General features: G+C 41.1%; 1 protein-coding gene and 1 non-coding gene across 4 annotated transcripts in view; one reads left to right on the top strand and one right to left on the bottom strand.

The window, feature by feature from the left end:
* Positions 1–1,354, bottom strand: part of KANSL1 (KAT8 regulatory NSL complex subunit 1) — a 172,509-nt gene extending 171,155 nt beyond the window's left edge. The window contains exon 1 of one of the 3 annotated variants that reach the window (XM_065908748.1): positions 1,333–1,354. The gene's annotated coding sequence lies outside the window, so the exon portion shown is untranslated. Of the gene's footprint in view, positions 1–524; positions 636–1,332 lie in introns of those variants that run through there. The other 2 variants (XM_065908750.1, XM_065908747.1) reach the window with 2 other exon arrangements.
* A 9,862-nt stretch (positions 1,355–11,216) lies between these two features.
* Positions 11,217–11,323, top strand: LOC136150366 (U6 spliceosomal RNA). The gene has a single exon (XR_010659800.1). It is a non-coding gene; the product is annotated as a U6 spliceosomal RNA (small nuclear RNA).
* The last annotated feature ends 685 nt before the right edge of the window (positions 11,324–12,008 follow it).

The following is a 12,008-nucleotide window of genomic DNA, read 5'->3' as shown; positions in this document are numbered from 1 at the left end:
TATAAAACTGCTTATTAGAATTATTTCCCGGATAGAAAAATGATTGTCCAGGATTACTTCATAAACACTATTAAAAAGTGATTTTTTTATCTGATCACTAAAAAATGCCCTTGCCACATTTAGTTTTAATAAATTAATCCCTCTGATCATTTTGACTGTCCTAAATTTTCTTGAGTTTAAGTTGCAGAACCCATTCTATGTGGAAAAATAATAACCATTCTTGACTGAAGTGCTACAAATAAAAGACTCTTCTTTCCTAGAAATGTTTAATAACAGGCCAAACAACTTAATTTTGAGCCAAGTTTGTGTGGAGGTAGGAGGATGGATTAAATGACCTCCTGTAGGATTCGTGCTCTCCTCCTAGGCCTGAATGAAAATTCCAGCTTAACCAGTTACTGCTTCGCTTAAAATGGAGGCTTGCCCGATTAGGGACAAAAATAACAGCACCCACCTCTGTAAAATAAATTTTAAAAAATTCAAAGCCTATAGTACCCTCATTTTTAAGAAAAATTAAAAATAAAAACCTCTGGAATGGATTTGTTCTTGCTATGCGTGTGTCACTTTGGCGTCGAAGACTTGGCATCACTTTCCTTACGCTCGTCGGATTTTTTTTTTTTTTTTTTTTTTTTTGGTGGGGGGAGGGTTGGGGGGAGTTTGACTTCTGACCCAAGTCCGGGGACGGGTTAAGAGCCCCTCCATAGTCCCCAACGCAAGAGCGAAGGGGTGAAGAGAAAGGGGAGAGCCCGAGTTCCCACCCCTCCCCCCACCCTGGACCCCAGTCCCAAACCGACCCCCCTCCCCGCAGTGAGGCGACTCCTTCAACCCCAAACCCATTGTTAGGGAGGGGGCCAAAGGGAGAGGGGGCTCAGGGCAGGGCGCCGGCGGCCGTTGCTCCGCTCGCTTCTGGAAGGGGGCGGCCCGCGGGATGCAGCTTCCCTTCCTCTCCGCGTCGGTCCGTCCCACCTCGGCTCGGCCTGGCGCCCCGGGCTGTGCTCGGCGCCCCCGGCCCCGGGCCCGGCCCAGCCCGCCCCCCGAGTACCAGGCCCCCGACCCCTCTGCCCGCAGCCCGAGGCCCAGGCCTGCGGGTGGGCGCGGGGCGGGGGTCCCTATGCCCCACACACGCGTCCCCGCTCCCCCAGCCCAGTCGCTTCCAGGGCCCTCGGCGGCGCCCGCTCCCCGGGCCCGTCGGCCCCCCGCCTCCCGGCCGGGCCGCCCCCTCAGGCTCCCGCCATTGGGGCCGCCTCCCCTTCCCCACCATCACCCCTACCGACTCGTGCCCCCACCCCCCGGGGCACCAGTACCAACGGCAGCTCCCCCGGCCCCCGAACCTACCTGCACAGCTCAACCAAGCCTAGAAGTGGGGGCGGGGAATCTTCCGCCCTCCTCTATCTCTCATTGGCCCTTCCGGGGGACATAGGGATCTCTATTGGCTGGCGGCGAATGTCCGTCAGAGCGGTGGGGCGGGACAGAAGGGGAGAGGGATGCTGGTGCCTTGGCGTCTCTGTCTCTGTGTATCTCGCTGTCTCTGTCTCGGAGCTTGGAAATGAGAGACATTTGGATGAGAGGACTGGAAATGGGCCTCAGGTGGCAGGAAGAGAAATAGGAATCCTGGCAGAGCTTCCCGCAAGTCTGTCACTCCGAACCCCCTACCTAAGTCCCCTTTAGATCCTCTTCCCCATCACCCCCAACCCCGGCCCCTCACCCTTGTAAGGTTCTTCATCCAGGAAGCGATGTGAAGAAAACTCGAGGCCGGAAGAGGGCCTGGAAGCGACTGGCCAGAACACTTCTCCTTGGTATATAAAATACACACATACAAATACTTATATAGAAAGTTAACCAGATATAAGGTCACAAGGGCCTGGAGAGGAAAGGACACACATCTCACAGACAAGGAAGGACTTGAGATATAGCCAAAATAAAGAATCAAAAATCACTCTAAGAGCTGGTAACCTGGTTTCCTTCTGGGAGGGGAGCTGAGGGGATCAGGTGTGAGGAAGACTTATATTTCACTATATATATCCTTTTGTATCTTTTGATTTTAAAGATTTCCATTTTTTCCTTTTTTTTTTTTTTTTTTTTAATTACGTGGCTTAAATTTTAAAATAACTATAAGGTGCCAAAACCAGGGGGACAGTTAAAATGGTGGTACGGACAAAGAGGGACAGCATGTAGATTTGGTGAGGAATTTTAGTTTTTAGTTTGTTCATTTCCCGTGCCAGGGGTAAAACCAAGGAGAAGTGTTCTGGGACAACTGGAGTTATGGAATTCAGGAAGGGGTGGATAATCTGGGGAGAGGATAGCGTTCTTCATATAAACATGGCGATCAGTGACGTGCTAAAGGATGAACTCCCCATAGAAACAGAAAAAGACATCCACAACAAAGTAAGGAGTGTGAACAAACAGAAAGAGGGTTTGTGAGATAAGAAAAACAAATAGTGAAGAGGTATGAAAGTTAAGGGAGGAAGGGTCTCTGGAAAAATAAAACAATAAAACTATGAGAAACTCACAGATCATACTACTCATTTCAGGGACCGTCTTTAGTCTCATGCAATAAGAATAGAGCTTGCTATACACCTGAAACTAACAACATTGTAAATCAATTATACTTCAATTAAAAAAAAATTTTTTTAATTAAAAAACCAAGAGCGAAAGCCAAGAGAATACTTAAAAAGCAGAGTTCTTAAGTTTTTCATACCATGTACCCTTCTCAGAATGTTTTTAAATGTATAACAAATATACCCAGAAATTCAAAGAAACAAGTTACATTAAAATACAATTTTCAGAATACTTTTTAAGTATAATGTAGCAGTATATGTGCTTTATATTAAATCCATTAAATACTAAGATCTAGTGGCAAACCTAAAGACCACCATAATTCTGAGGAAGTAAATGAGTTAAAATATTTCAAGACAAGATATCCACAAAAACCATCGTAAGAAAATACCTGTGATTTCTACTGCTGACAAGATCACAGGTACTGCTAACACTACTTAGTTTGTTATCTCCATTTATAGTTGAAGGAAATACTAATTTTCTGTTAGACTTTAGCAAAAAGAAAGGTACATTACTTTTCCTTATCCAAGCTCATGGATTTCCTAATCTATGGACTTCAGGTTAAGAAACCCAGTCTGAAGGAAATCATCCTTTCTACCCTCCACACACCCCCACAGGTATATGACCCTGCTTCCCTCTTCCCCACCTCTGTGTCTGTTACCCTTCCCCACTTGCTCCAAGCACCCTCAAGTTCCCAGTCCTGGCTGAAGATGTCTGACATCTCAGAATAGGGGTGGTGAACGAGGGTTGCAGGAAAGCTGTATATATATACTTTGTCTGTCTTCAAAAAAAAGAGAGAGAGAGAAAGCTCTGAGGTATATTATGGGTTAAAAAAGATGGGGAAAACAGTATTATTCATTACCAAAAGGAAAAACAAATTATAAAAAGAAAACATCTTTTTATCAATTAAGAAAGAATCTTTGAATTTATTAATATTGTTCAAGTCAACCCTGGAAAACATCTGCAATTCAATATCTATTCGGTAATTCTGTAAAATGAGGCAAAAAACAGTACCTACCTCCTAGGGGTTTTGTGAGGATTAACTTAGTTAATACATATAATGAATTGAAAATAGTGCCTGACACAGGCTAAACACTCAGTTTTAAGCTATCTTTATTATTATATTTGATGTCTTATTTTCAAGAACATTCCATGAAAATTTCTGCTAAGATTATCTGTATTAATGACTTACATAATAGCAAATTAAGAGTGATAAGGAGGTTAGCCCAGACTCTTGCTTTTGATTTAAATGCTGCAAAGTTAGAATACTCCACTTTTTCCAGTTACATTTTCATCCCTCTAGGGGGAAATAGCCTCAGTGCCTCTTTAAAGGGATTGTAAACTTGGGAAAGAAAAGGTCTGGCAACTCATATTACAAAAGGGCTAATTTCCATAATGCTGTTTATAAAACTTCCTACAAATGAATAAATAAAGTCTAACAATCCTTATACACTGCTGGTGGGAGTATAAACTGGTACAGCAACTTTGGAAAAGACTTTGATATAATCTAATAAAAGTTAAGATATACATACTCTATGGGAATAGTTCGACTACTACATGCATATTTAGGAAATGCAGAATTTTAAGGGTCAGGATGACTGTACAAGAATGTTCATGGCAGCGTTGTTCGTCAGTGACCCAGAGAAAGGAAACATCCCAAATGTCTACCAAGCATAAAATGACTAAATTGCAATATATTTGTACAATGAAAACTAATAAATTATGATTATATTCAACAACATGAATAATTTTTTTACGAAGATAACATTGAACACACAAAAAAGCAAGATGCTATATATATATATATATATATATATATACATATTACTCCATTTATATAGAGTTTAAAAGCAGGCAAAACTAAACTATATTCTTTAGGGATACATAGATAGGAAGTAAAATAAAGAAAAAGAAGGAAATGAACACAAAAGTCAAGAGAGCAAGTAAGGGGCAGAAGGAATTTTGTTTGGGAGTAGGGGGTTGTTTTGGGGGGCTGGCAGTGTTCTTTTTGATCAGGTGATGGGTACACAAGTATTTGCTCTGTAACTATTTATTTAATTGTACTCCCAAACTTTTATATATATATATATATATTTTTTTTTTTTTTTTTTTCTGACCGCATGTTATATTTCACAAAGGAAATGTCAAGAGGGAGGGGCCAAATGTATACCTATGGTTGATTCATGCTGATATTTGGCAGAAACCAACACAATTCTGTAAAGCAATTATCCTTCAGTTAAAAAAATTTTTTTTAAATCTCTGTAGGAAAAAAATGGATAAAGAATATGACAGAAATTTCACAAAAAGGAAAATAAAAACAGCTCTTAAATAAATGAAAAGATGCTCAACTTTATGAAAAGACATAAAAACTCCACTGAGGTAATCCCTGGCAGTCCAATGGTTAGGACTGCGAGCTTTCACTGCAGGGGCCCAGGTTCAGTCCCTGGTTGGGGAACTAAGATCCCACAAGCCACATGGCATGGCTGAAAAAACAAAACAAAAACACTCCACTGAGATACAAACAGGTCATGATGATAATGCTAACACATTGTGTTAGTAATGGAGAGGAGAAATACATTTTTTGTATCACTGAAGAAAATATAAGTTGTTCCAATATCTATGGAGGGCAATTAGGTAATAGCCATCAAAATTACAAATGCAAAGAACCTTTAATTTAGCAATTCCATCCCTAGGAATTCATTCATTCCTCAAATATTTATTGAGCACCTACTATGTGGCAGGCACTGTTTCATGCTCTAGAATTTATCTTCTCCATTCTATGAGAAGTCTGGGAACATAGGGCTGTTTATTATTTCTTAATATTGATTTATGTATTTATTTTTTGACTACATTGGATCTTATCTGCATCAGGCAGGATCTTCCATTGCCACGTGCAGACTCTCTCATTGTGGGGTGCAGGCTCAGTAGTTGTAGCACATGGGCTCTCTAGTTGCTCTGAGGCACACGGGATCTTAGTTCCCTGGCCAGGAATCAAACCCACATCCCAGGCCTTGCATGGAGGTTTCTTAACCACTAGACCACCAGGCAAGACCCAGGGGCTGTTTATTATTCCTGTGGAATTGCTCATGAGAAAGAAGACTTGCATCACAATGAGATAATTAAGACTATGTCAGAGCACATTAAACAAAATGAAAAAAGTATAACAAACATTTCCCTACTTACACATTTTTAGATAATCTGCATATACATGGTTATTGGTCTGTTTGTTTTTGAAACGCTGTTTGTAATAGAAAGATGAGGGGAATAAGACTTAAATGCACATCATTATAGGAGTGGTTGAATAAATTATGATTGGCATCTGCTTCGTCACCAATGCTATCTTCATGGGCATGTGACCTGTGCAGTCACACAGGGCCCCACACTCAAAAGGGCCCCAAGTTTTGCTGTTGCCTCTTGAAATTCTGAACAATTTCACTCCTGAATTTGAGTTTTGTAGGTGAAGTCTGATGAAGCAATGAAGCCAATGCATGAGCAGAGGAGCTCAGAGCAGTTGGGTGTCACAATTCTTTTGTCACCTCACTCATAAATAGCATCTGTGATGTTCCACGAGCACAGAATTCTGGAGAGCTTGCAATACGTGGGACACTCGGCCAATGAGTACAAGGTATACAAGATAAGTGTGTTACATGTATGACTGAATAAGCCCTGAGAGGTGACTGAATAAGCCTTGAGAGGCCATGCCTTCCATTTGACCTAGAACTTGCTCTGAAGCCAAAAAGCAGATAGTGGTTTTCTTTTATAAGCTTTTTTTTTTTGGCCACACATGTGGAATCTTAGTTCCCCAGCTAGGGATCAAACCTGTGCCTTCTGCATTGGCACTGGACCACCAGGGAAGTCCCAACAGTGGTATACTAAGAAACATGGAAGATCAAAGAACCGCATCATATCATTTCTTACTTGTGTTACTTCTCCATATTAGCCAATCACTTACGCTGAAAGTGATGACATAGAAGGAAGTGACAGACAAGGCAACCCAGAGTTCCTTTTCCTTTTGCTCCTTCCTTGCTTACCAGGAAGCTGAAAGTTAAGTGTTGGTAGAAGGCGCATGTATCAAGAAGTGAGATCAAAACATTTGAATTCATTTATCCAGTTTCCCATTGTTCTGGTAAGAACAAAATGCTATGTGCAAGTACAAGCTACAGAATACAAAGTGTATAATTTTGGTGATTCAACATCCACGTTAAATGCTCTTTAAAACTGGCATTGCACAATGTAAGATGGTAAATTTCATAACAATTTAAATTTTTAAGTTTTCTTTACTTAGATGGCATTGAACAGCAAATAAAAAGCAGCATGGCAAGTCAAGACAGAGACCGTGAAAGAAAGGTCTACTTCATCTTTTAGTAACATTAATGGTACTTTCTCCCCTGGTTTCTGAATAAGGGACTCACATTTTCATTTTGCACCAGGCCTCTCAAATTAGATAGCTTGTCTTGGGCATCATTTATGAATTTTGTGGCATTGGGCAAGTTATTTAAACACTCAGAGCCTCAGTTCTTCATCTCTGCAAAATGGGAAGAATAATCATACCTAGTTCATACTATTGTTGAGAGGATTAAATATGCTAATATAAATAAAACTCTTAGAGTTTAGCTCCTATATATTTCTGGACTTCCATGGTGGCTCAGATGGTAAAGAATTTGCCTGCATTACAGGAGACCTGGGTTTGACACCTAGGTCAGAAAGATCCCCTGGAGAAGGGAATGGCTACCTACTCTGGTATTCCTGCCTGGAGAATCCCATGGACAGAGGAGCCTAGCAGGCTACAGTCCATGGGGTCACAAAGAGTCAGACATGACTGAGCCACTAACACTATATATTTAATATTATCATTAGTGCTGTGTTGCTATCATCAAATAGACAGTAGAAGAGTATCCAGCCATTAAAGAAGAAAGAGGAAGTCTTTCATATACTATGCATACATAAATATATGAGAGTGATCACCAAAATATAGTAAGTGAAAAAACAAAACAGATAATGTGTCAAACAATGTCTCTGACATGCTTTCATTTATTTAAGGAAGGAAAGAAAAAATGCCTTACGTATGTACTTGAAAAGTGAAAATGAAGTCACTCAGTCATGTCCAACTCTTTGCAACCCCATGAACTATAGCCTGCCAGGCTCCTCTGTCCATGGGATTCTCCAGGCAAGAATACTGGAGTGGGTTGCCATTTCCTTCTCCAGGGGATCTTCCCGATTCAGGGACCGAACTCAGGTCTTCTGCATTGCAGGCAAACTGTTTACCATCTGAGCCACCTAAGGAGACACATATGTACTTGCATACACTTAAAACATGTTTCTGGGAGAAGTTGTGACCTCTTAAATAATACTGGTTGTTTTCAGGGCGGGGAAAAAAGCAACTGGAAGATGAGGTGAGAGGGGAATTTTTCTCTCTTCAAACTTTTGAACCATGTCGAAGTTTCTTTTATCAAAAAAAGAAATTAAATATTTTAGACATCTTCTACATTTTCTTTTACACAATGCACTCCCAGGCACAGAAGCCTAAATAAATAATTGTTGGCCAAGGGTATTTCTTTAAAATTTAAAACGGGTAAGATCAGTTTTAAGTTCTTTTTTCTCAATCAGATGCACAGGTGTCTGATGTGACCATTCCAAGGAAATGAGAGTAACTACAGTAGCTAAAGTAAACTTGCACTTGTTTGTTTCCATTCATAGACCCCTGTGTGGTACTTTACAGAGAAACTAGAGAAAATCTTGGTGATCAGACAGACCAGATGAGGTTAAGGAACTTGTGTTAGTCCCAAATGGGCTTGGTTGGTGATAGAAGACAGGAGGAGAAGGGGGCGACAGAGGATGAGATGGTTGGATGGCATCATCGACTCAATGGTCATGAGTTTGAGCAAACTCCGGGAGATAGTGAAGGACCAAGAAACCCAGCTTGCTGCAGTCCATGGGGTCGCAAAGAGTCGGACATGACTTAGTGACTGAACAGCAATAACCACGAGGCAGGTGCTATACTGGAATGGCAGCCGTGAACAGGAAAACCGAATTCCAGTTACATCAAGTAATTACAACACACTGCGATGACAGAGTAATGGCGGTTCCTGCGACCACGGGTGCACATATTAGGAGACAAGCAAATTCTGCCCCCAGGTTTTGTTTGCTTGTTTTGGCTATAGCATGTGGGAACTTAGTTCCACCACCAGGGATCGAACCCCTGCCCGCTGCAATGGAAGCTCAGAGTATCAACCACAGGGCTGCCAGGGAAGTCACCCCTCCCCCATTTTTACTTATTGCCCCAACAATTGCACTGAGATATTATAACAACTTGTGTGTTCTAGTCAAAGATGATACACCCAAACTATTTCCCAAAAAACCTGTCCCTTGAGTTTGCGTGATTTGTTTACCTGTACCTATAGGTCTCATGTGCACGGTCAACCTGTGAAGATTAGGGGAAGGGATGTAATTTGGGGCCATGTAACTCATGATCAGTAAGTACCAGTAACAGTGGTTTCAGTATATAAGATCTTAAGCAAATATTTAATGACTCTGTTTTCTCAGTAATAATACCTACCTCCTAGGGTTGTTGTGAATATTAACCCAGGTAAAGTCTTACACAGAGTAGATGCTCAATAAAGCTGGACTGATGCTATCATTGTTATTGTTCAGTCCTTAGGACTCTGACCTTCTGGATTAAAATATGAGAAGAGATGAGATCCTGAGTTGTAAGCACCGCTCTCACATCCATTCATTGGTATTGATTTTCTTCACAATATCACTGTTCATCACTTCCTTTCCTTCCCACTGTCATCAACTTGCTTAAGAGATCACTGGGCAGTGATATTCAGGAAGGCTGGAATAAAATGCTAGTAGGTATATGTTAACTCTATTTATTCTTAAGTAATAGCACAAGACACTGGTTCTCCCTCATGACTCTCAGTAGCTGAATGCTCCCTGCTTTTAGCAATTAGGTTTCTATCCCTCTCGAATTCAAGTCATTAAAAAAGTAGTTATTGAGCTCCTGGCAAGACCCTAAAGATGCGATGATGATTAAGGTGGTGCCTTTGCCTTCAAAGTTTACATGGCAGTCGGGAAGACAGACAAAAACAGACAAAAGTCTTACAATGGAATAAAGGCTGAGACGGAGGAAAGCATCTGGGGGAGGTGGGAGAAGTACAACGGGAACAGCACAGGGGGAGCAAAGCCCCCAAGAGGAGTGACAGCAACCACTCTCCAGAAACTGATGGTTCAGTACGGCTGAAGCTTGGGGTCCAAGAAGAAAACCCAAAGACATTCATTAATCTGGAATGGTGGTCTCAAACTTCCACGTTCATTGAATCCACTCTTGTTAAAACAGCCTCCTGGGATCCATCCCCAGAGATTCTGATTTAGTGGACAGGAGTGACCGGTGTGGTCAGTCTGAAGGCCACATTCTGAGAACCACTGATCTGGAGAAGACATGATCAACCTGCAGATAGCCAGATAGCCTTGAACCTTATACTGAGAGGTGTATACCCTTGGGTGCATGGAGAGCTTTTTTAAAAAATTTATTTTATTGAAATATAGTTGATTTACAATGCTGTGTTGATTTCTGCGGTACAGCAAAGTGATTCAGAAGCACATATGTGTTTGTATGTGTGCGCTCAGTCGTGTCCAACTCTTTGCAACCCCATGGACTGTAGCCCACCAGGCTCCTCTGTCCATGGGATTTTCCAGGCAAGAATATTGGACTGGGTTGCCATATCCTCCTCCAGGGTATCTTCCCGACCCACGGATCGAAACTGCATCTCCTGTGTCTACTGCATTGGCAGGAGGATTCTTTATCACTGAGCCACCTGGGAAACCCTGAATATATTTACATATATATTTATTATTTGTATATAACACATATATTAAAGTGAAGTATATATATTTATATATTTACGTTCTTCTTAAAAAATATGGATCCTTTTGCAAATTTGCATGTCATCCTTGTGCAGGGGCCCACATGGAGAGCTTTTTAAGAGTTTAAGCTTGCAAGATATACAGTCACATTTACATTTTTAGAAAAATCACTCTGGATGCCATATGAAAAATTGTTCAGAGAGACAAGGCTGGAATCCCAGGAGAACAGTTCGGAGGCTGCTACAGAAACCCCCTGAGAAATCACAAGGACCTGAAATAAAATAATGTCTTATTTGTCCTGGGATGTCATTTGACCTGGATGGCAGAAGCTAATCCATTTGTCTTTAAATGTTTTTGGCTAACATATCCTGGATAGCTGCTTCCACTTTGGGAGAGTTCTGAATTAGAGAAATAAAGGCAAGTCCTTTGAGCTAGTACTTCAGCGAGTCACTAGGTAATCAAAACAGACAACCAAACAGAGCTACAAATGTAGGAAATAATCTTATGGTTACCGGGGCGGGGGTTGGGGTGAAGGAGGGAAGGATAAATTGGGAGATTGGGATTAACATATACGCACTACTATATATAAAATAGGTAACTAATAAAGACCTATTACATAGCACAGGGAACTCTATTCAATACCCTATAATGACCTATATGGGAAATCTAAAAAAAAAAATCTAAAAAAAAAAAGTGGTTATATGTATATGTATAACTGAATCACTTTGCTGTACAGTAGAAATAACACAACATTGTAAATCGACTATACTACAATAAAAATTAAAAAACAAACAACCGTGCTCGCTTCAGCAGCACATATACTAAAATTGGAACGATACAGAGAAGATTAGCATGGCCCCTGCACAAGGATGACACGCAAATTCGTGAAGCATTCCATATAAAAAAAAAAAAACCCACAGTTTATATATATATATATATATATATAATTTTAAAAAACCAATTCTCTATTTACCTGTTTTTTGACCTTGCAACACAGCACATGAGATGTTAGTTCCCTGACCAGGGATTGAACCCACACCCCCTGTAATGGAAGTGTGGAGTCTTTTTTTTTTAAATGGACTTTTAAAAAAATTATATATTTGTTTGGTTGTTCCAGGTCCTTACTGTGGCCTGTGGGATCCAGTTCCTTGACCAGGGATCAAACCCGGGCCTCCTGCATTGGGAGTGTGGAGTCTTAACCACTGGACCACCAGGTCAGTCCCACAACCACAGTTCTCTGAGAAGTTTCATTTTTCTCCTTTAGGTACTAGGAACCTCTACTGGGAATGCAAGCCGTTGTTTTCCAGACCCATGCTGAGCTGGAGAAAGACGGGACTAGAGTAAGTTGAAACACCAGGAAACTCCCTTACCAAGATCCCTCTGTTTTTTTCTTGATTACTCACTCCCTTGGTTGCTGTAAACTTTTAGTTTTCAGAGTTCCAATGAGGTTGAATCTGAAAATTTCTGCCAGTTTGTTCACTGCTTTTGTGGAGGATCAAACTGTTAGAGTTTGCTACTGCCATCTTTGCTGATATTTTGTAGTTCTCAGTGAATAAATCTAACACTTCTGTGGCTAAATTTATTCCCTA

The sequence above is a fragment of the Muntiacus reevesi genome, chromosome 18 (assembly GCF_963930625.1).
Source record: "Muntiacus reevesi chromosome 18, mMunRee1.1, whole genome shotgun sequence".
In the NCBI taxonomy this organism is placed as follows: domain Eukaryota; kingdom Metazoa; phylum Chordata; class Mammalia; order Artiodactyla; family Cervidae; genus Muntiacus; species Muntiacus reevesi.
Note: the sequence above shows the minus strand (reverse complement) of the source record. Positions and strands in the feature narration are given on the sequence as shown.